This window comes from Zonotrichia albicollis, chromosome 9 (assembly GCF_047830755.1).
Source record: "Zonotrichia albicollis isolate bZonAlb1 chromosome 9, bZonAlb1.hap1, whole genome shotgun sequence".
Lineage (NCBI taxonomy): Eukaryota > Metazoa > Chordata > Aves > Passeriformes > Passerellidae > Zonotrichia > Zonotrichia albicollis.
In genome coordinates, this window is record NC_133827.1 from 37,476,582 (window position 1) to 37,496,280 (window position 19,699).

The 19,699-nt window shown below is 43.9% G+C and overlaps 1 long non-coding RNA gene across 1 annotated transcript; it reads right to left on the minus strand.

Annotated features, from left to right (window-relative positions):
• Positions 1-4,526: 4,526 nt before the first annotated feature.
• On the minus strand, positions 4,527-19,420 carry LOC113458990 (uncharacterized). The gene is made up of 3 exons (XR_012581678.1): positions 15,461-19,420; positions 15,095-15,226; positions 4,527-10,247 (listed from the first exon to the last, which is right to left on the minus strand). It is a non-coding gene; the product is annotated as an uncharacterized LOC113458990 (long non-coding RNA).
• Between the last annotated feature and the right edge of the window lie 279 nt (positions 19,421-19,699).

Consider the following 19,699-nt stretch of genomic DNA (forward strand, 5'->3'; position numbering starts at 1 on the left):
ATAAATAAAGTGAAATATACCTGTGATTTATTTTATTTTTCCCGGGACCACTGGTTTTGTATTTCTGAGCATTTCCAGCCTGATTTTTGATTGTTTTCAAGGCAGGAGACTTCTGTGTGTCTGTGGGCTGTGAGGGTCACCTCCCTGTACTTCATTTCTGCCAGATGATTAATGGTGACCACATCTGCTGGTGCTGAAGAGTGGACAAACCTGCACTGCTGCTGTTGTTCTTTTTCAAGACAAACAGCAGAGCTCACATTCTCCATTCTGATGTATAAACACATTTTTATGTGTCTATAGGTTATGTGGATGTTTGAAATTTGGTTTAGCCAGCAAAATTCCAGGTTCTGTTTCTATTCCTGTTTGCCTTCCATTCACATTCTTTTTTTTCTGACCTGCAATCCATTTTCTGCTCCTGCTCTCTCATTTTTTGATCATTGCAGCATTGCTTTTGAAATATCCTAATGTGAGGAGTTTTCCATTTTGTCTAGCAGGCTCCTGTGCCTTTCACAGAATACAAAACCTTTCTCCTGATGAAAAAAAAAAAAAAAAAAGTGGTGGGGGAAAAATGCTTCAAAGGACTTACAACCCTATTTTTTAACCAGCAAGAGTCATACTCCTGCTTGCATGAAATTGAATGCATTAAAAACAGTCTGGGCCACATAAAACATTTTTCTCCAGCAATGTTTTCTCAGATGTCATAAAACATCTGGCTGTGCAGGGCTTGGCAAGGCAAGGCAGTTCCTGTCTCAGCTGAGGGAGGCTGTGACCACATCCCCACATCCCCTGCTTGTCCCTGTGCCCTGTTTCCCACCTCCCACCCTCAGCTGGAGCAGCAGCGAGCGCCCCATGGGGCTGTGCCTGATCCAGGTGTGCCTGACACAGCTGGATCCCAAAATCCCTCTCCTGCATCTCCCCTGCCTGGGTTCTGCTCCTTGCCTCACACTTAGAAAACTTTTTGGAGCTGGGCCATGTTTTGTTTTGTTACTTCTCAGGGGAGACACATATTTTCTCCTCACTCTTACTTCCAGTTTTTCTGGCACTAAGCCAATGGCATTTACTTCTTTTATAAATGTCATCTGAATAGCTGGCAGCACATCATTAATATGAGATTAAATTCGTGCCTAATCTAATACTTTTTCCAAATTATTTTCTACATCATTCTAAAGTGTTTATCACCTATTCATCAGGAACACAGGCAAAATAAAACCAAGAAAAGGAACACTGCAATGGCTACTTTGAAGCTGCATTTACAGAAACAATATTTTAAATTACTTTTTCTGATTTTATAAAATGTAGAGAACAGTGTATAATTACAACAACTATTCATTTCTGAAGCAGAATCTCAAACCCCAACATTTCCCATCATAAGACAGTCTAGGGGTATAGGAGAAGCAAAATTTGTTAAAGAAGATAATAAATTCTATATTAAGAGACCTAAATCAGCAATAATAATTGGTGTTATAGAAAAATCCCACTCCCACAGGTGCAGTGCACTCAGTGCCATTGAGAGGTGGGATTCAGGCTGTGGTGAAGGAATAAAGGGAATTCTACCTCTTAACCTGGTAATTTCACCACAATCTAATTCCGCTCTGAGGTTTTTAGTTCAAAGACAATCATTTGCAGTACAGCCAGCAGAGGGAGCATTTAAAGCAAAGTCTGGTGCAGAAATTTCTAAAACCACGCTGACAAAGGGGGAAGTGTTATTGTGGGAACTGCACCTGAACGTTTGGGGTAGCCCAGCCGTGACTTGTGAATTCATGCACGGACAAGGCAGGAGAGTCATGCCAAGGGAGAAATCAGAGTTCTTGCAAAAAAAAAAAACAAACCCAACCCAAAAACACAAAATAAAAACAAAAACACAAACAAGCACCTCATAACCATTCCATCCCAGGGACACCCTCTCCCTGGAATTGTCCCAGGCCTGGTTGGACATGGCTTTGAGAAACACGATCCAGTGGAGGGTGGGAATGGCAGGGGGTGGAATGAGATGAGCTTTAACCCAAACATTCTGTGGTTCCTCAGCATGACTCACTGAGCGCTTGGCAGGCTCTGAGGGTGTTTTTCAGGTGATCTGGCCGTTATTTCAGACCCTGGGACCCGCTGGGGTGCGTGCAGTGACCCGGGCTCACTGCAGCTGCCCGAGCATGTCTGCAGGGCCACAAGGTGAGGGAGTGCACCCAGGGGAAAGCTCTGCTCTGTGCCCAGGGCCATGCCCATGGAGAGCTGGATTTTCAGGGCTGTCTCCACTGCCTGCTCAGCCATCTGTCTGTGCCTGTGAAGGCTGCATGGAGGCATAAGCAGCATCTCCAAAAACCTACAGAGAGCTGTGAGTCCTCCTGGAAATGGTGCAGGGTGATACCTGAAGAAGTGGGGCTATTTCTGCCCTTGTGCTGTGGCATCTCTGCTCTTTCAATGGTGCAAAAGGCAACTCGCTGTAAGAAAAAAGGCAATTTTTACACCCCTGATGCTGGGAGGAGATGATCTTTCCAAGAGTCCCATGGCAGTACTGTGCTCTGGGGCCTGTGAGAGCCAGGGTTCCATGGCACAGCCAGCAGCTGGGTGTGGGTTATTGGAGTTATTTGGGATTTTTGGGCTATCAGGTGAGTTCCCTTTGGTGTTTCTCACACCCAGCCCCGTGCACGTGGCCCATGCTGCCTCAGCAGCCATGGCCTCCTGTGCCACAAACGCGCTGTGGGTGAGGGAGCACTGCAGGGCCAGAACAGCTCAGCAAAGCAGCTGGGCACATTCAGTGTGACTCTATCTATTTGTGAGGGGTTTTTCCCTACCCAAAAAACCCTATGCTGAGGAGCATGCATAGGCAGGAGTCAGATGTGCCTCCTCATCTCCCTGTGCAGCTGGAGAGGCTCAGCCTGAGGGATCAGGGCCTGCACCCAGTGTTGGGGCTCCAAAAACCCTTGGAAAAAAAAACAACCCGCAAAAAACTCCTCCAAAACTCCCAATTTCCTTTTGCATTCCTATTTTTCATCACCAGTTCCCCTGCACAAGTGCAACAGAACTTCCCAGCCTTTCCAAATACCGTACCATTGCAAATCCTGGTTCTGGTGGTCTGTGTGGACAGTCAAGGGAGGGAAGATGCCCCTTGCTATTTCACAGTCACAGCCTGGATTTGAGCACAAAGAACCAACTTAGTTTTAGTTGTTTAGTTCAGGTCCTGTATGATCTGCTGAAATACCAGGTGGTTAAATCAGAGATCAGATATTGTACATCAGATATTGTACAACCCCAGAGTGGTGGCCTACAGACAGGACATCTGGAATGCAAGGAGTCTCTTTGAACACATACACAGATTAACTGGGTGTTTAGAATTATGAAAAATCAAAGATAGGGGTACCAATGTGAGAAAGGCCTGTGGAATTACATGTCTCACCATGAGTGACATGGTGAAGCTGGTGAAACAGAGCTTTCAGCCTGAGCCAAGGTATATTTTTCAGCACACTCTCAGAAACTACTTGCTATAAATTAAACTTGTGCATATATACACACACACACATATATGTTTAAATTGCCATAGTACAAACCTAGAACCAGTTCATTAAGGATTATAGGCTGGCTCTAGATTTATAACGCTCATTTTAGTCAGGGTAAAATGATGATATTGGCATGAATTTGGGCTCAGGCCTTTTATTTTTTTAAGTGTCATCATCTTGGCCTCTTGGGCTGGTGATTTTCTCGCTTGAGTTTCCAAGGGAGTATCCGAGTTTAAGCAAGATCTAAACAGTTTACTGAGCTGTCACCTTCAGATTCAAACATTTACTTCATCAGCCACTTATGCAATCTCTTTGGGCCTTCACTCCAAAATGCAAATCCCAATTCTAACTTACTCTTTAGTGTCGCTTTGAAATGCAACTTTAGCTTGAATAGCCTATCATGTCACCTCTCCTGCTCACACCAGTATCTCCTGAGCCAAAAGCCGTTTGCTGTTTGCATGTTAATGCAACCCAGCTGGGTGCTCTGCCCCCTAAAACTTCCTCAACAGGCTTGTTTGCTAAGCTGCAGTGGGTTAAGGGCAGCAGGGTTAACTCAGCACCTCTTTGTCCCAGCTGACAGCAGTCACCACACTGTTCTTGTAAACATCCAACTCCCCTTGACCCAGACTCAGTTCCCAGAGCTGGAGCTGGGAGCAAAACTAAGTATCTTTCCCCTTCCAAATCAATCAGGGCACAGGAATCATTAAAAACTAATCTGTGCCAGGACCCATAATGAAATGCTGAAGTCATTTATTTTCCAGATGAATAACAAGATAAAGCAGAAGGTAAATTTCTTGTTAATACTTCATCCTTGCCCAAAGGGCTCTCTCAAGAACCAGGGGATCTTTACTGGGTGGGAAGGAGGGCATCAAGCCTGGAGAGAGGAGAGTTTAAAAAGCAACCAAGCCAGCAAGGGCTGAAGATCAGCTGGGTTAAACTTCACCAGGCCTGGGAGCAGGAACTCCCATGGGCAGGGGTGGCAGTTGGATGCAGGTGGGGCAGGGAAATCCCACCCCTTGTGTCACTGTCACTTCCCCAATGCCTGGACATGGGCCAGCTCTTCAGAAACCATCCAGGCCAAACAATGGAGGCGTTTCCCAGTTGAGGCTTGCAGGAAGAGATTGTGAGTTTAGCAGAAATGGTTTGGCAGCCTGGGGAGCCCCTTTGGTGCTGGGATTCGCTAGCCCAGCACTCAACCACAGGGGCTGCACACAATCCATAGGATCTCTGTCTCCTGTGCAAGGCATTGCAGAACACAGCAGTTCACCTCGGTGTCACCAGTGTTTATTCAGGCCAGGATTTTAGGACACAAACACAGCAGCAGCCAGGGGGCTGGCACCAGGGCTGGCACTTGCTCTAACTGAGCAGGTTTGCTCTTTTCTTCCCTGCCAAGGCTCCTATAGCACAAAGCTGCTGCAGGCTTGGGAGCATGGAGAGTCCTCTGAAATACTCCTCACAGCTAAGGAGAATTAGCTATTCATTAAGGAAGAAATGAAATGACTGACATATTGTCATTTTAGGACCTTAACAACAGTCTGCTGAACCCAACAGAGACTGACACTGTCCTGAGGAGCTCTGGGACCACAACTGGCAGAGAAGGAACCCCAAGAGCCCAAGAGCAGGAGCTGCTGCCCCAGCCAGAGGGGTCTGTGAGCATCTCTCAGGCTGTGTCTGTGAGGTTTGAATAGGGATACACCTAACTCAGATTTAGAAAACTTGAAGCCACTTTATTTGCAGCTGCTTCATCTAATGTGCTGGTGAAGGAGCCCCTGACACCAGAGCAAGGAGAGCAGTGACTGGCACAAACAAATGGGGTATAAGTGGGAATTTGCCTTATTTTCTGAACAGGCAAACTGCAACACACGAGATAAGGTCAAAACTTTCAGAGCTGGTGCTTTCCACATTATCAGTAAAATACTTAGCTAAGGAGGGAAAAACACTGCTGCTTATCTGCTCCACCCCTCCACTCAGCTTGTTTCCCTTTCCCTGAAATGTTTGAAAATAAATGAGCCAGTGTGGTTTCAGCAGAGTGCTTCAGATATTAAACAATCTGCTGCTCACAGCTAATAAGGAAGAAGCCTGGCCAAAAAACCCTGTTTATTGACTGAGCCCTGCCCTCCTGGAGCCAGGAGGGAGCAGCACTGAACAGAAATCTTGAGAAATGTTGGGAAATGTTGGGAATTGTGCAAATCAGGACAGTTCTGCCCTTTAGCAAAACCCTGTTGCCCTTACAATTGAGGAAAAGACTACTTTAACGTGCTTTGAAGTACCCCATGAATCTGAAGTTTTGTTTGCCCTGGGTGTAGAGAGTTTCAGTTCTGTTTTCTCTCTGGTCTACCTTGAGCAGTAATCATTAAATGAAACAAGTCCAGCTGGGCAAGGTTGCCTGGTTTATTCGCTCTTTTACAGCCTTTATCAGGACTAACAAGAAATGAAAAAAAACCTTGCAAACAGCACAGAGCCAGAGGTATCTTGCTCCTGGCACTACCATTCTTAAGAAAACCTCTTCTTCCACTAAATGCCTGTAATTTCAGCTTTTTTTGTAGCTGGGACTGAATGTCACAGGCATTTAGCATGCTTGCATGCAGCACAGCATTCAGGGCTGGAAATGCAGACCCTGAGTAAGGAAAATGTCTCCTTTCTCCAGCCTGGTCTGTTTTAACTCTGCAGAGGTGCCAGCCTGTCTGTGTTCCATCACCTCACTGGAGAGATGTCATGCAGACATGTCACCACTCAGTTGGACTTGTCCAGATTTGTCTTTCTTTCTTTCTCAGCCTGTTATTTTTCCTGTCCTTGTTTCCTTAGACGTTTGTTTTCTTTGGAAATACTTTTTCGTGGCAGCCACAGGTAGGAAGGAGGTTCAAACTGAGGGTGACAGGGATTTCTGGGAGGTCTTTGCAATAAGGTTTTGCAATGGTGTGTTTCTCCTAGAGGTTAAAGAGTTATGTATTTAAAGTGTTTTGTGAACTATTTATATGACTAATAATATATTCTCACCATAAGTGAATTGAGAGACACAAGTATTAGGCATTTGTGAATTCTCAATTTCACTGATAAAGCAAATAGCCTAGGTTTGCACTGTTAGTACCATTTTGGGTTTTCTTATCTTATCAGAAAGTTTTTTCCCCCAAAATATTTTCACAGGGACAGAACTACAGAAATTTCAGTGCTGTGCTCAGCAGCAGTGCTTTCCAACTTGCTCTAGCTACTTTCTGTGTAAGAATTTTGCTTTCCTTTGGTCATGCATTTTAATTTGGGAATTAAGAGTGAGGGACATTCATGCTCTCAGTACTTAGGTTTGCTCCTTTTAAGATATCCCCAGTGTGGCTCTCAAGCCCATGCTCCCTGTTGAGGTGTGTAGGGAGGAAGGATCCAGATCCCATCTGAGCTGCCTCTCTCTGCTTTTCACCACAGACCAACTTTGTTTATGTGAAAGTTTATGTTTACATAACAATTTGAGTTTAAACACAAATATTTTCCACGGTGCAGCAAGCCAAATACATTACCTAACAATATTGTACAGCTATCTGCAAACATTTTGAAGCCTGAATAATATTTGCTCAGTTCAAGTTCAAGTTTAGACCATACTCACCAAGAAAAGTCAGATGAGGCTTTCCAGCATGGAAAAGCATCTTCATTTTCTTCCCTTATACAAACAGGAATGCTCATTCCAATTAATGTAGTCTTCAGAGAAAAATAAAATCTGTATATGAAATCTAATAGCACAGGTAGATCTGCAGGGATTAACAATATGAAGGAGAACACTGTCAGGCATGTAATGATATTTTTTTGTATGTCTGCTACAGCTAATGCTTTTAATTGTATTTTCCAATTTAATTATAGTAGCCAAAGGCACGATGCACAAGGCAAATAAATGACAGGATCATTGGCATGTCCAAGTGCCTCTTCTCCACATAAATAAGGCAGACAGCAAATATGAGTTGAGAAAGGACATTGCTGTGTTGCAGTTTAATTCACTCAAGATTTCATCAAAATTAACTTTACACTGCAGGATGGAAAAACAGGCCTGGGAAATGCATTGAAAATGTCAGGAGGGACAGGATCCAGGGAATCCCCCTCCCACATCACCATTTCACACAAGTGTGGGAAGGCTTTATCAGCAGAGGGACTATGGAGAAACAGGGTCAGACAGAGCATCCTGCTGCGTGCACTTCTCCATTCCCTGCGTGCCTGAGGTGCTTTGCTGAGAGATTCTTCTGTGATTACAGGTGCAATTGGTGAAAGGCTTTTGAAACAGAAAGGCATTCCTACCAACCTGACAGCAGCAACAGATTTAATCATCCATGCCCAGCTGGGTTTTTTAAGACATCAGCCCTGCAAATACAGTGAACTATCTCAGCACTTCCATCGGTGCTGCTCAGCTTGTTCTAATGTACCCAAGGAGCTGCAAAGAAATGATTTTGACTGTAAGCCCTTGAGGGCTAAGATTATCTTTATGGGCTTAGACAAATACACAAATACATTACCAGAGCTTTGTTTTTAAGTCCATCAGAGCTGAAAGGTGAAATATGTCAAAAGACAAGTACTTATCCTTGACTTTTAAGTCAAGGAAGGTTTTCTCCTGTTTCACTACAAATCCAGCCAGAGTAAATAACTTCTAAACTGCAAGTAGTCATTAAACTTAAAACTCAAGGAACCCTTGGCAACTCTTCACCTGTTTTTTTTAAAGCATTTTTTGCTAACTGCAAAGGAAAGCATGTCTCTATTTGGCTGCTTCACAGATTATTTGGCCATCTACCCTACCAAAACCCTGCAGTGATACCATTGATCACATCCAGTTTTGGAAAGCCACGCTGTGTTGAGAAGAGTATTTCCAGGCTGTGAGCCATCAAATGAGCCTGTTCCTGCTGCAGTTCACGAGGCTTTTGCTGTGAATTGGAACCAGGGCAGGCCCACATCCAATGCAAGGTCCCAAAGACACTCACACACATTTCAAACCAAAAACCATCAGCTGTGAAAGCAAAACATTTGGGGGAACTCCAGTCAGGAAGCAAGCTGCCAAAAGAATTATTCTCTGTTTACGTGGAGCTGTTTGCATTTCTTGTTTTGCTCTGTGGCTGGCCAGGGCTGGCCAGGTGAATGCACACCCTGGGAGGCAGTGGCAGCAAGCAGTGAGTGACAGAGCAGACCCCTGGCACCATCCATGAGCCACTTCCTTGGCTTTGCTGCAGAGTAAGGCTGCACCCTAACATTGCAGAGCATGTTCCTATAGACCCCTCACTGTACTCCTGAAGGGCATTTTCCCCCAATAATCCCATTAGCTGGGTGAGTCCCCAGAAAAAATTGTGCCTCTGGGATTCCTGCAGGGATCACTCCTCTCCCTGATATCTCAGTGCAGAGCTCCGTGTGTGTCTCTGTCTGTCTTCATCACCTGCACACTTACAGTTTTCAGCTCAGGTCAGTGCCACATCAAGCACTTATTCACAGTCAAAAAGGAGGTGTTAGAAGGCATTGAAGGCAAATGTGTTTATCCAGTACCAGTGATTTCATAACAAGAAAGTCACAGCAAGTCATGACTGGATTATCTCAGCTGCCAGCAGCACAGCCCAAGCTGAGTTCCCTCCACTCAGCACACTCACAGCACTGAACTGAGCCACAGCAGGGTTAAACTGCCTTGACTAGAAAGAAATGCTTCAGAAACATATATACACATATATATATGTGTGTGTGTGTGTGTGTGTGTGTGTGTGTGTGTATATATGTTGGGGGTCTTTTGCCTTTGGAAAACTGGATTTCAAAAGTAGATACCACATACTTTACAAACCTTTGTGCTCCTTGAGGCACAAAGTTTCAGTCTGTGAAAGCATTCAGCTCCATGATATGACCACTGGCTGACCTTTCTGCTGGTGCTGCCTGTGTCAGGATAAAGCACAAATCCTTGTGTTGCTACACAGCTCTGTCAGCATTGATACTGCTGGGTGAAGAACTAGTGTCTTAATCTGAGCACAGCCTAAAGCCTTTTTATTTACTTCAGCTAAAGCTTCCTGCACATGAACATTTCTGCTCAAAAGATGAATATCTTGTTAGATAAATATCTAGGATTCCCCAACTCTTACACACTGCTCACTTTCTCTTACCCTTACAAGTCTTTTGCACTCAGCTGTAACAGCTGAGACTCCACCAAAATGCAGAAACTTTTAAGTGAGAAACTTTGGAAGCCAGAAGGATATTACGCCTTCTACTGACATAAAGCTGAGAAAAAGAAAGAGGTGAATACAAGATGTTTTACAAGAACTGCCAATTCTCCAGGTCAGTGTAAATACACATTAGACATACACCACACCTCTGCTCCAGGCTGTCAGAAACAGGAAAGTAACCTGACAAGAATTTTGGAGAGCTACATGAAAAGTATTTGCCTGAAAAATGAACATTCTCCACATTAAGAAAGTGTAATAGCAGGTGTCCTACAGGCAAAACACATATTTGTCTCAGCTACAGCAGAACTTCACGTGGGGATGAATGTCATCCAGAGTATTCAAAGCACAATAAATCAAAGTTTTGCTAAGTGCACCAAACCAGGATTACCATACACTGGGAGGAATTAGATCTGTAATATACACATATATTTAAATGTCTGTGTGCAGGTTTAGGTAGGAGTGTGCATTCATTCATGGAATAGAATAGACCTCTACATCCATACAGACAGGGAGACTGCAGGTCTGGAGCAGCACCAAGTTCAAGGATTATCTGATTAGTAGGGGTTTTAAGCAGTCTGCTTCTCTTTACATTCCTTCCCTGTGAAAAGAAAGCAGAGGTTTGTCAATGCCTCAATAATTCAATCTTAAAAGACAATTCCCACAAAATGCTCTTCAGGCATGAATTCTCCAGAATCCTTCTGTGAGGGATTGGGTTATGGGATTTCTTCCACCTGGTGGTCTCCTTGAAGACAGAGACACAGCATGGGAGAAAAGCAGAATAATGAGGCTAAAGTCAGAGAAGAAACGTGACCAAGAGCCCAGCCTGGCTCCCAGGAGCTCTGAGCTGACAGATCTCCCTGTGGTTCACATATCCACCTGATTGATGCAGTCTACAGAAACACCTCCTCAGAAACAGGTGAATAATCAAGCACAGATTCACTCATGTTTGCTCCTTAAAAAAACAAAGGTAAGTTTTCAACCCTAAGAACTCCAGTAAGAAGTTCAGAGCTTAGGAAAACCCAAAATCAAGGGTAAGGAACACAAGATGTTTTCTCTTCAGACCTGTGGGGACCTGTCAGCCTGTTGCTCTGGGGAGGGTGCAGCCATCAGCCAGATTTACCAAGAAATCATGAGGTCAGAGGGAATTTTCTTCTCTCTCCATGCACTCCATCATGAGCAGTGACAAGAGAAGAACTCTGGCCCATGGAGGCTGTTACAGCAGGGCTGGCTCTAAGGAGGCCCATGAGTAGAGCAAATAACTCACAAATTTCTATCTAGTGGGAGGCAGGAGAGCAGCAGCAGCTGCAGGGTCACACTGCAGACACATTCCTCAGTTGTTGTGTGCTGGCAAGTCATGCCTAAACACAGAGCATCACTGAACTGCTTTGTTCACATGAAAATCTGGAGTTAAAACCACTGTGTGACCTCAAGGATCAAACACAGCCTAAGTCAGACCCACAGCAAGTCAGGATTGCAAGCAAGGAATGCAGCCTACCCTTCAGGCCCCTCCTTTGGTTTGCAAAGTGCAAATGAAGCAGAAGTTATTGGGTTTTTCCTACCATCTTGCCTCTGGAACATTTTTTAAATTTGGGGAACTTCCTGTATTGCATTTTAAGAACCATACTCTGGCAGTCAGCTGGCTGGCAATTCTGCCTCTCTCTGATTGAAGGGGAGACTTCAACAGGAGGAAAGAGTTTATTAAACTTATTTTGATGTGCTTCAGCTTCTTTTCTGAGTAAGGCAATGATGGCTCTGTGAATCACTGTCTCTAACCTTCAAAAAGATGCAGTGCTGAAGAAAACTGACTCATTTTAACACAGGGAAACTTAAAATCTAAAGCAACTTGGTGAGTGGTTGCACCCAGCTTCTCCCAGCTGTTTTTCCTTGTGGCAGACCCAGCATTAAAATTCCCAAAGGCAACATAATCAACCTGACTCCTGCAACTCTGGTGTTGCTCTTGTTCCTCCTGCAATGTTGTTTTTGATGTTGGGAATTACAGACCAGCCTCAGGCACATATGAGCATACCCTATGTCATATCATGACATAGGATATGCTCATATCAGCAACACTCAGAGATGGAGCATTGCTGGTCCATACTCAGACTTCAATTTGGGTGGCATCAGCACTGGTCCTGTTTGGGTGGGAGCCTGTTCCTGCACAGCACTCAGTTGGCTCAGCTCTTTCAGAACAAAAAAGTGCCTCCTCAGCAGGCTGGAAGCAGTGCTTGGAAAGGGAGTTTGGACAAACCTTGTGTTCACATCTGCTTTTCTTTGTGGACTATGAAAGAGAAAAATAGAACCATGAAAGACACATTGTAGTAGGACCCATGAGGGGTAATTTTAGATGATTAGCTTTAAAGCATTTATAATATAGTGTAGCTAAAGCTGATAGTGTATCGTAATTAAGAAATAGTTAGCTTCTGATTGTGATAGTGTGAATTATAACATCTGTATTGTCTCACCCTTCTCAAAAGACTAAAAATAGAATAAAAGTTTTTTAAGTGCCTCTCAATTACCCATCTCTAAGTAAAAAAAAAATACATAATCCAACATTTCTGCATACCAAAAAATCTCCTCTTGCCAGCTTCCATCTCGTGCTGCTGTAGCCCTCCCCCAGACCCTGCCCCCAGCCCTTCCCCTGCTTAACTCAGATATGCTGAATTCTTTGTGGGAATCTTCAAAGAGCCTCAGTGCTTTGTCCTGCTAATGATTTGCAAGCATTTTATCACAGCAATCTCTGCTATCCCGGTGCAGCTATTGTGCTCCCCGGAGAATAAAAGCCTGTGTAGCCTTGCAAGGCAAGCACAAGAAAACAAACAGATTACTACTATAAATATTCAGGACATATCTGATTTGCCGTACCTGCACACAACCGTTTCCAGGACTGTGTGTAATTATTTCTGAAAGAATTTGATTCACTCTCAATGTGGCCACGGGTGGCAAATCTGAGCCTGCAGGAGGCATGGCAGCCTGGGGAGAGCTGCTGTGCATCCCCAGTTACATTTTCAAGCGTCCCTGAGACAATTTCCGAGCAAGGAAATAGGAAATGAACAAAATAAATAGGCTATGTATAGGGTATTTCAAAAATATTTCCAACTTCCTCCCTGTCAATATCTTGCAAGGACACTGAAGTTGCTGTTTCATAACCAACTGCTAAAGAAGAGCTCTCTAAAGAACCATCCCTTGCTTGTGGACACTTTAGAAGTTTTAAGTGATAGAAACTAAACAGCACCTCTTTCATGTGACAGAGGGGCAGTGGTGGTAAATGTTTCTTAAGAAGGCACATTGTAAAAAAGAAAATAAAGTTATGTACACAGCTGAGCACTCTTTGGGTACTCACTGCCAACAGCTCTTGGGCAATCCTAACAACCTTTCTGTCTGCACAGCACCTCACTGTCTTCTCTCTCCTGAATTTAAATAAAATCTTCATATCTATCAGCAATCAGCAGAACAGAAGCACTGGCAAACACCATGAGCTCTACAGCAGCCTCACTGCTCAAATAAAGATGGCAATTTCACTCTCCAGTCTCCTGTTTCAGCTGATGACAGTGAGTTCAAAGGTCTGATGTTAAAAATGCACATCTACCTCATGGCACTCACAGCCAAGCCAGAGGTGCTTCCCCAGGTCCTCTCTGAACCTCTGTGAAAGGTTTCACATGGGACAAGGATCTGTCCTTTGCACAGCTGGCTGCAATAACAGCAGCACATTTTTACACCTGTTTTTGGTGTGGGAAGCTGAGGTGGAAGGAAGTGTGTGAGGGGCTGACCCACGTTCCCAGCCTGTTCACCAAAGGGCAGCTCAGGCCACAGCTTTGGATGGGATTTCTCACCCTGCCCTGCACCCCCTCAGCTCTGGAGGAGGTCGGCAAAACCCTCCATGTGACCACACTACAAACCTGTCTGGGGAACTGAATTTTTCTTTCAAACACAGTGAAAAGAAGTGGGAGCTGTAAATGGATATTGCCAGTGGGATGGTCAAACCACCAGTTCAGGGAAGCTGCTGGTGATTTCTCTCCCTGGCCCCAGGTGAGACCTCCCAGAGGCACAGGCTCTCAAACACTTCAAGACGTAGCAGAAACTGAAAACAAGTTCAACTGAGGTTCTGTGGGCCACTCCCTTCAGAGAACCTTCAATCTAAACATTGGGCTTCTAGTAACAAAGAAAACGAAAACAAAACCAGTGACAATCCAACAATAAGCATTGTATTTTTCATCAAGAGAATTTTCCTCCCCAAAATGAGTGTTACACAACAGGTAGGATTTTCACCACTAATCTCTTTGACAGGAAAGTTTCAGCAGCCTGAAAAACACTCATTAAAAATTTATGGCAGGGGTCATGAGAAAGCCATTCATCGACACTTTCCCTGCAAACGATCAACTTAAAAGAAGCCAGTGCCTGAAGATGAGCCAGATCCAACCTCTGCACAGACAAAAACACTCTGGAGTGGCTCAGACTGGTGCTGGATGGGCAGCTGAGCCCTCCTCATGGCCAGGGATGGGTCATCCTCACTCTGGCACTGGCTCCTACCCCTCCTTGCACTGCCCTGGGCTCTTCACTGAGGCAGTCCTTGCTGCCAGCCCACTGGAGAACTTTCTGGTGTTTTGTGGGAATAATGAGCTGTACTGGCTCTGATGAGCACCAGAGCTGACCCAAGGTAAGCAGCAAGACCATGGAGTCAGGAACAAGATGGGAAGGAGGCAGAAGTGGAGCTTTTTTCCTTTGAGAAGGGGTGAGCACACCTCACTGCATCTCCCAGTCATCTCTCCCCATCTGTGCCTTGCCTGGATAGATGGGCATCAGATCCTACCCAATTATCACATCCTGCTTCTGCCACCAACAACACCAACAGAGGGGGGAAAGTTATTTTTGTGAAGCCATATCATCATCTCCTGGTGTTTTCCTTTCACAAGACTGCATCTGCATCATTAAGGCCCATTTTTTAAAATGAAGCCCTTGAGTCACACACTAGAGCAACCTCTGTGCTGGGAATGGCTTTTTGCTGCCAGTGTGATATTTCTTCTTTAGGTGATTAAGGACCTAATTGTCCCAAATATGTTACTGGACAGGTGCCTCAGAGAAGACAAGGAGATAAAGTTCACCTGCCTCCACAAGTCATAAAAAAGGGCATATTATTTTAAGCCAAGGCAAGTCCCATGGTAATTATTTTAATTAAGTCAGTTATGGAGGTATTTTTACAATCTAACTGTGCTGAAGAACTATTTTAGTGGCTGATTGCAGTCATCAATTATTTTTCAAGTGCCCTTTGGTGATAATTCTTCCTAGTTATACAGAAATTACTTTTGCATTTATTCTTTTAACGTAAACATTCTGTTGCAATAGTTCCAAATTTTCTTATCCCAAACCCCACAAATCCTTAACCAGCTGAACCAGTATATACCCAAATTCCACATTTATCCAGGAGATTAAAGAAGTGCAAAATCTTACCCAGTCAGGTAATATTGGGATGAAACATAGACCACAAGCTGTACTCCTGCATATTTATTTATGTCCATGCAGCTTTAATAAGGGCCCAAACATCTTCCCCAGCCTTCTCCAAGGCAATCTCATGTGCTGATTCTGCCAAAACAAGTTTCCATCACTCATCATTAAAAAGTTTTGAAATTATTTTACTATTGCAAAATACTTTACAGGCAAGTCTGGATTACTTTAATATCTGGGCTTATGTTTTGAACCCCCAGCACATACTTTTGATCTATTTCCAATCTTTCCTCCTTCACCATAAAATCTGATAATTTTTTTTCTCTTTTTCTTATTACATCTACAAATCTTTATGAAATGAAAAAAGGTCACCTATATCAAGACGATGTCATCACATGGACATTTTCTTTGGCAGAAAAACTGGTTCAAGTGTTTCCTTCCATTCTTCTCTGCCCTTATGCAGTTTGTTGTGATTTTAGCTGTGTCCCTGTGGAGATTTGCTGTTGCTGCTGTGAAAAAAACTCCTAGAAAAGCCAGAATGAACATAAACCTTTTAAAAAGTGGGGGTGGGGGTTTTACCCTTCCTCTGTGACCTGTCTGCACAGTGGCCCCACTGATCACTGTCCTGGTCCAGCACAGCACAGGAAGGGCAGGCCATGCTCTGCAAAGGACACCTTGGGACAAGTGGCTGCAGGAGGCTCTGGGGGGCTCAAGGCTCGTCTGAATTTGGGGATTTGCAAAGCCTCAGACCCACTGCAGGTCCCTTGAGCTCACCCTTGGTGCCTCCTCTCCCTCCCTGCAAGGACCTGGTGTCTCCTTTTCCCAGGTCAGAAACTGTGGCTCCACCAAGAACAGTGCACAATTTGAGGGGTTTGTGTTTCCAGATGTAGGAAGATCCACCTGGAATCCCCATCCAAAGTGAAAGGGATTCCTGAATCCTGTGCACTCTGCTCTGAGGGGACACCTGGAACAAAGAAGGATGATATTTTGATAAGCTTCAAAGCACCTCTGTGCAATCTCATTCCTTCCAAGTGTTGACATCTTTTATTTTCAAATGGCCTTTATTTGCATTGCCTGAATCCCCTTTCTGGTTAATGGATTACTTAAAAACTCTGTGACCAGAGCACTGCCACCATTGTGACAGACAAACAAGAGTAATGACTGAACAAAGCTGGAAACAAGTTGGGAATGTTTTGACTGCTAAGATATGAAAAAGTCTCCAGGGTTTGTTTGGTGGAGTACTCCTGGATTAAGTTACATCTCAGGGCTAGCTAAAAATTAATGGAAAAAGACAAGTGGTTACCCAGAATAAGCAAATTGATTGCTGTGTAGCAATCACTAACTCTTAAACCAGTGGGGTTTTTCTTTAAAAAAATTGTTATGTTCTCTACTTCAAGATTTTTTGCATTAGATATTTATTGTCAGGAGCTTTTTTCAACTTCCTTCCCAAGTAAATAAGGAAATCCTGCTTCAAAGAGCCCAGGGAAGTGTTTGTTATAAGAGTTTTTTTCCCCAGACATTCAAGTTCTTGTTTTGCCAATCATTGTTAGCTTAAGTTGAAAATCAGTGAGAAAAGGCAAAAAAATCTTGGTCCAAGAGTAAATATACTGCAGCTCGATGAAGTACACTGCAGTTTGCTTTTAGTTAAAGATTGTTATAGTTATAAATGTCTTTTTTCAGTTAAATATTACACAACTTTGGAGTAGGAATGATGAAACTGAAATGCATACAGACCCAGGAGACTGCTTTGCTTTCAATTCTTCCTTGAGTTCTTTCTGTTTACTGAGTTTCAGTGCTGTACAAGCACAAGAAAACATCTTGCATCTGGCAAAATTTGTCATCTGTTGTCAGCTCCAGATCAATTCAGTCTCTGTTCTTGTGGCAAACGGGCCCAGAGCTGTTTCAATGCTCTCTCTGGCAGTAGCTATGGGGAATTTCTGCTCCCTGGCCTATAACCACCCATTTTCAGGACAGAAGGCAAATGCCTTCACAGTTAGGTGTCTCTGAAAATACCAGCTGCTCACCAAAGATGCACATACACAAAATTCTAATATAATGCCTGCAATTGACATTTATACGATACCTTTATAACAAAAAGCTCATGGATTGTTTATCACCACCCTGGTGTGATTGGTATATTCACCACAGCCAAGGCTTCCTTCCAGCTTTGCTCCAACTGACTAATAACCCAGCAATCCACCAGTAATTCTAGTTTCCCTGTCTTGCAGGGGTGTTTCCCACTCACAAGCCTCTGGAGAGTCCAGTCTTGTAGCCTAGATGAAGATGTGTGACAGTTGTGTGACTGATGTTTAGCTGAGAAGAAGCCTCAAAAAAAAGTAATTTCTCTTCATACACTGAGAACTGGCACCCTAAAGAGAAATATTTGTCTTCCATTTTCAGTGGAGTTTAAAAGCACTTACCTATGGTAAGGAAAATCAAATTTCATGCTTCAAGGCTTAAGTTGATTGCATAGCAAGGCTTTGCTGTGTGCCAGGGACAATTCTTCCTCTCTGAAATGATGTGGAGGCAGATGGATGTGTTATGGATCTCCTCCCAGCTCCCTCCAGAGCTCAGACTGCAATGAACCTATTTCAACATTATTACTTTGTTAGTGTAACACAGAAAAACACTTAAGAGCATCCATAAACATTCCCTTTGCTGCCCTGGCCAGGGAGCATCATCTAGAGCTTCACACACGACTGGCTGTGTGAATAGGGAGCAGCCACAAGGCCAGGTCCAGCTTTGGAATCTGCAGCTGAAAGGAGTTGCTGCTACCTCAGGGATCTCTGGGGAATACAGGAAAGCAGAGCCATGTATCTCTTATAGTGAGCACATATATTACTGCAATTATAAAGTTGTTTCAATTCTTCCAAAGTGACGTATTTAGAAACTTTTCTTTAACCGAAATCTCTCACTCTAAGACAAACAGAAATGTTGAAATGTCAGACCTTTCTGTCAAACAGAAACTCTCTGTTGTGGCATTCCATATCATGGTTAAAGCAATGACACAGAAATGATTTGTGTTAAAAAATCCCCACTGTGAGAAGGAATCTTGAGTCAGGGCACCTTAGTGAAACCAACTGTATTCATTCAGTGAGTAACATGTGGGTGATTTCCTGGAATGTGCCTTCTGACAATCCTGGTGCTTGAGAGCTAAAATAGTAGTTTTGGGACAAGGGGGAATGGCTTCAAACTCAAAGAGGACAGAATTAGATGGGATATTGGGAAGAAATTCTTCCCTGTGAGGGTGGGGAGGCCCTGGCACAGGGTGCCCAGAGAAGCTGAGGTTGCCCCATCCCTGGAAGTGTCCAAGACCAGGCTGGATGGGGCTTGGAGCAACCTGGTATAGTGGAAGGTGTCCCTGTCTGTGACAGGGGTTGGAATTGGATGAGCTTTATGGTCCCTTCCAACCCAAATCATTCAGTGATTTTATGATACTAAATTTCTCAAAGAGCGATTTCATAATGAGCACACTGAAAGGACAATGTACTTTTGGAAGTGCCTCTATATAACTGACAAAAGTTAAGAACAAGCTTAAAATATATACAGTGTATTAAGAGGCAAAAGGTGTTTATTTTTATTTAAGTATTTTCTTATCAAAAATGGAGAGATCCAAAGTTAGATCTGGAGTACTGTTTCTACAGCACTTTTGGACATGATTGTGGCATGTCCATGCAAGATATTACCTGTTCTTTTAATCAAATCCACTGCTTGGGGCATTAAAAGAGAGATGTCAGGTCTGACTAATTTAATTCATAGGTGTGTTTTGGGCCAGCCAAACCACTGCAGTTGTTTCTGTAACACCACAGGCCAAAAGGGTATTGCAGTGATAAATAGATCCTGATCCCATGGCAGTACAAATCACAATGAACTCATGGATTTGAGATGGTTTACAACTGACAGTAAAAGATGAGGTTGGAATCTGGCACAGGGACCACAAAAGAATGAACAAACTACAGGAGCCAGATGTGATCTGTCCAGCACATGTGCAGGGCTCAGGAGCACACTGCAAGGTTAACCCTGTGCTGCCTGCTTGACTGGGGGGCTTGGCAGGCTGAGGCTGTTCATGACCTGAAGCTGAGTTTTGCAGTGCCCCAGAGATGAACTGGGAGGCTGCAGAGGTGGGCAGGGACTTCCCCTTCCCATCAGGAAGGAGAGGAGACAGGAATTTCCCACTGTGCTCTCAGAGCCAAACATTCAGCGGGAACTGATAGCTGAAGAAACAAAACCCAAAACAAGAGCAGCATTCAGGTGACTGCGGGGGGGAAGGAGGAACAACTTCATTCCCCCCTCTGCAGCTACAGCACTGTAATTATAAGTTAAAAATAAAAAAATAAAAAAATAAAATTAAAAAAAAAATAAAATAAAAAAAAAATACAGGACTGTGGTGACAAACACAGTCCCCTTTGCTGCTCAGCAGAGAAATCCAAAGTCCAGAACTGCTACATACTCTGCTTTGTCTGCCTTGGAAAACATCTTCTCTGAAAACATCTTCATCACCCCTATCCCTGCAGTCACTGAGGAAGGAGAACTGAAGGACTTTTCCAAGTTGCTTTTCCTTCATTTTTGCATTTCCAGAGCCATTTTACATTGCCACTGATCACACTGCTG